Below are 4,968 nucleotides of genomic sequence, written 5' to 3' on the forward strand. Positions count from 1 at the left end.
AATCTTATACGTCTAGTCTCTTACGTGAATGAGCTAAATAATATTATTTGGTATTTTACGGTAATGTGTTAATAATTTCACACATAAGTCGCTCCTGAGTATAAGTCGCACCCCCGGCCAAACTATGAAAACAACTGCAACTTATAGTCAAAAAAATATGGTATTTATTTTTTTTATTTATATATATATATATATATATATATATATATATATATATATATATATATATATATATATATATATATATATATATATATATATATATATATATATATAAAATAAATACTTGAATTTCAATGAATTACAGCTATATATATATATATATATATATATACACACACACACACACACCCCCAGCGGGCCTTTTGAATATCTCCCTAATTCTGAGGTCTCAAGACTGGCAAGGATGGTCTAGTGCAGGGGTCGGGAACCTTTTTGGCTGAGAGAGCCATGAAAGCCAAATATTTTAAAATGTATTTCCGTGAGAGCCATATCATATTTTTTAACACTGAATACAACTAATCGCGTGCATTTTTAAGTAAGATCAACATTTTTAGAGTATAATAAGTCTCTTATTCTTTTTAATAACATTGTTATTCTGAAGCTAACCAATAATAAATAAAATACTTCTTACCATTTGTGCGACTTCTTGAACAGGTGCGGTCGAAAATGGATGGATGGATTAAAATGCATGAGAATGTTTTATATTTTGAACGTTATTTTTAACATTGTGATTACCAGCGGAATTATTCATTACTTATCGTGTTAAGCAATGTCAGCTAAGATTTATCTGAGAGCCAGATACAGTCATCAAAAGAGCCACATCTGGCTCGAGAGCCATAGGTTCCCTACCCCTGGTCTAGTGGGATCGGCCAAAGTTACTGGGTAAGTGGGAGAAAATGCGAACCTTTATAAATTATTTAATGATTCTCTCCGGCCCGGTAGCAAATGCATAACGGACCGGTACCGGTCCCCGGACCGGTGGTTGGGGACCACCGTTCTAGGGGGAAGTAACATGTACCTCCTCTTGTCCCACAAAATACACATGCTGTCGTTCCAATAAAAAAAATAACAAAATGAATAAACGTGAAGACATCGAAGCGGCATTGTTTTTGTTCACAGTTAGCCTGCTAGCTCGCAGCCATCCTTACGAGCGTTCCTTAATAAAGCCCCAAGTATGGAAATTTAAAAAAACAAGTCCTATATCCACCATTTCGCCTTTAATTTAATTAAAGTGTACACTTACGTCTTCATCGCTGGGAACCTGAGCGGCGTCCACACACAAGCAAAGCAGCAAAGCAGCTAAGAAGACAGATTACTAGCCGTGCTAGCTTAGGGCTAAAGCAGGCTAGCCGTGACTGTCGAAGTGCACAAGTTAGCAAACATGAGTGAACTAGGCGTGGTTCTGGTGTAGCTACGCGAGAGTAAGTTCATATTTACCTGAAGAGCATGTATTCCACAACACTTTTTGTCGCACACGGCTCCAACGCGGCGTCCGTCTGGCAAACACTAGCGAAACGTGTCAACAGTACCAAAAAAAAAAAATACCATAGAAGCTAGCTTGCTACATGCTAAGTTCCGTAGCGTAGGCAGCTCGCTAGCCAGCATCATCAGCTGAGGGATGCAGACTGAGGGAGGCTGACTGATGGAACATTTGGCACCAATACGACGTGACAAAGCATGCAATAATGCATCAATCCACTCCTCCATGTTCTACCTATTACACTTAGACTTAGACAAACTTGAATGATCCACAAGTGAAATTGTTCCACACAGTAGCTCAGTGACAAAGGATGGAAAGGACAATGCAGGTATAAAATAAACTAAAATGTACCGTAGTAGCAATATAAAATATAACATATATGTAATATTTACATATAAGTATATGACATATACTGATATATTATGTTTTATATAATATATACAATATATAACAATTACCATGTACAATATCAGTATGTACCTACTCAGTGGCCTAGTGCAGTGATTTTCAACCACTGTACCGTGGCACTCTAGTGTGCCTTGGGAGATTATCTAATTTCACCTATTTGGGTTAAAAATATTTTTTGCAAACCAGTAATTATAATCTGCAAATGATGTGTTGTTGTTGAGTGTCGGTGCTGTCTAGAGCTCGGCAGAGTAACCGTGTAATACTCTTCCATATCAGTAGGTGGCAGCCGGTAGCTAATTGCTTTGTAGATGTCGGAAACAGCGGGAGGTGCAGGTAAAAATGTGTCTAATGCTTAAACCAAAAATAAACAAAAGGTGAGTGCCCCCTAAGAAAAGGCATTGAAGCTTAGGGAAGGCTATGCGAATCGAAACTAAAACTGAACCGGCTACAAAGTAAACAAAAACAGAATGCTGGACGACAGCAAAGACTTACTGTGGAGCAAAGACAATGTACATCCGAACATGACATGACAATCAACAATGTCCCCACAAAGAAGGATAAAAACAACTGAAATATTCTTGATTGCTAAAACCAAGTAGATGCGGGAAATATCGCTCAAAGGAAGACATGAAACTGCTACAGGAAAATACCCCCAAAAAATTGAAAAAAGCCACTAAAATAGGAGCGCAAGACAAGAACTAAAACACTACACACAGGAAAACAGCAAAAAACTACAAATAAGTCATGGCTTGAAGTGACAGGTCTTTGAGACAAGAGCTATATTGATGCATGCTTGGTTATGGTTTAAAGTCATATCCAACAATTGCAACAACGACTCTTTACTGTCAACTGAGTTTAGTTTTTTAATGATTTCTGCTGGTTGTGTGCCTCCGGATTTTTTCAATGCAAAAAATGTGCCTTGTTCTCAAAAAAGGTTGAAAAACACTGGCCTAGTGGTTAGAGTGTCCGCCCTGAGGTCAGTAGGTTGTGAGTTGAAACCCCGGCCAAGTCATACCAAAGACTATAAAAATGGGACCCATTACCTCCCTGTTTGGCGCTCAGCATCAAGGGTTGGAGTTGGGGGTTTAATCACCAAAAATGATTCCCGGTCGCGGCCACCGCTGCTGCCCACTGCTCTCCTCACCTCCCAGGGGGTGATCAAGGGTGATGGGTCAAATGCAGAGAATAATTTCACCACACCTAGTGTGTGTGTGACAATCATTGGTACTTTAACTTTAACTTTAATTTATGTAACAACTGCAGCATAAAATAGAGAGTAGATCCAGCAGAAAATATATGCTATAAACAAAGAGAGGTAGCTAACATAGAAGCGGTCAAGTAATAGACAGATATCATCTATTGCTGTATGGTGAGTGATTATACAGTTGAGTGCGGAATGAAGGAGTTCTTGAATCGAACACTGTGGGAACGAAGCTGAAGGAGCCTGGTGGAGTAAGAGCTCCGCTGTCCCTCAATTGCCTGGTGAGATTGTCCAAGATGGCGAGCAGTTTGTCCAGTGTACTCCTGTCCTTCACTGACACAAACGCCTCCAACCGCGTGCCAATAGTTTGGCCGGCTTTCCGGATCAGTTTGTCAATCCGGTTTAAGTCCCTTTTGCTGGTGCTGCTCCCCCAACAAACCACTGCAAAGTACAATGCACTGGCCACAACAGACAGATAAAAGATCTCCAACAGCTTGCTGCACACATTAAAGGCCTACTGAAACCCACTACTAGCGATCACGCAGTCTGATAGTTTATATATCAATGATGAAATCTTAACATTGCAACACATGCCAATACGGCCGGGTTAACTTATAAAGTGCAATTTTAAATTTCCCGCCACACTTCCGGTTGAAAAAGCCTTCGGAGGATGACGTATGCACGTGACGTAGCCCAGGGAACAGAGGTATGCCTGACCTCATTGAATACAATACAAAAAAGCTCTGTTTTCATTTCATAATTCCACAGTATTCTGGACATCTGTGTTGGTGAATCTTTTGCAATTTGTTTAATGAACAATGGAGGCTGCAAAGAAGAACGTTGTAGGTGGGTCGGTGTATAGCGGCTGGCTGTAGCAACACAACAAGGATTACTCACTTGGATAGCAGACGCGCTAGCCGATGCTAACCGGCCACCGCACGGATGATCGGGTGAAGTCCTTCGTCGCGCCGTCGATCGCTGGAACGCAGATGAGCACGGGTGTTGATGAGCTGGGCAGATGAGGGCTGGCTGGCGTAGGTGGAGCAATAATGTTTTTATCATAACTCTGTGAGGTCCGGTTGCTAAGTTGCTAAGTCAGCCTTAGCGTCATTAGCAACAGCATTGTTAAGCTTTGCCAGGCTGAGATCTATTAACCGTGTAGTTACATGTACATGGTTTAATAGTATTGTTGATCTTCTGTCTATCCTTCCAGTCAGGGATTTATTTATTTTGTTTCTATCTGCATTTGAGACAGATGCTATCACGTTAGCTCATGCTAGCATGAGCTTCGTCGATGTATTGTCGTGGAGATAAAAGGCACTGAATGTCCATTTCGCGTTCTCGACTCTCATTTTCAAGAGGATATAGTATCCGAGGTGGTTTAAAATACAAATCAGTGATCCACAATAGAAAAAGGAGAGAGTGTGGAATCCAATGAGCTAGCTTGTACCTAAGTTACGGTCAGAGCGAAAAAAAATATGTATTTCACTGCATTCTAGTCCGTCACTCTAACGTTCCTCGTCCACGAATCTTTCATCCTCGCTCAAATTAATGGGGTAATGGTCCGAATAGCTCTAGCTGCGTTGAAAACAATAGGAAAATATGAGGGAGTGAACAACTGACAACGTCACACTACTTCCGGTAGGGGCAAGGTTTTTTTTTATCAGAGACCAAAAGTTGCGAACTTTATCGACGTTGTTCTATACTAAATCCTTTCAGCAAAAATATGGCAATATCGCAAAATGATCAAGTATGACACATAGAATGGATCTGCTATCCCCGTTTAAATAAAAAAAATTCATTTCAGTAGGCCTTTAAAGGACCTAAGCTTCCTCCGGAAAAAGAGTCTGCGCATGCCCTTCTTGTAAACAGCTTT

The 4,968-nt window shown here is 40.5% G+C and overlaps 1 protein-coding gene across 2 annotated transcripts in view; it reads right to left on the reverse strand.

The window, feature by feature from the left end:
- rspry1 (ring finger and SPRY domain containing 1) overlaps positions 1-1,615 on the reverse strand; it is a 34,418-nt gene extending 32,803 nt beyond the window's left edge. The window contains exon 1 of one of the 2 annotated variants that reach the window (XM_062035319.1): positions 1,441-1,615. The gene's annotated coding sequence lies outside the window, so the exon portion shown is untranslated. Of the gene's footprint in view, positions 1-1,246; positions 1,394-1,440 lie in introns of those variants that run through there. The other variant, XM_062035318.1, reaches the window with a different exon arrangement.
- Positions 1,616-4,968: the final 3,353 nt, after the last annotated feature.

Source organism: Entelurus aequoreus, linkage group LG24, assembly GCF_033978785.1.
Source record: "Entelurus aequoreus isolate RoL-2023_Sb linkage group LG24, RoL_Eaeq_v1.1, whole genome shotgun sequence".
Classification (NCBI taxonomy): Eukaryota; Metazoa; Chordata; class Actinopteri; order Syngnathiformes; family Syngnathidae; genus Entelurus; species Entelurus aequoreus.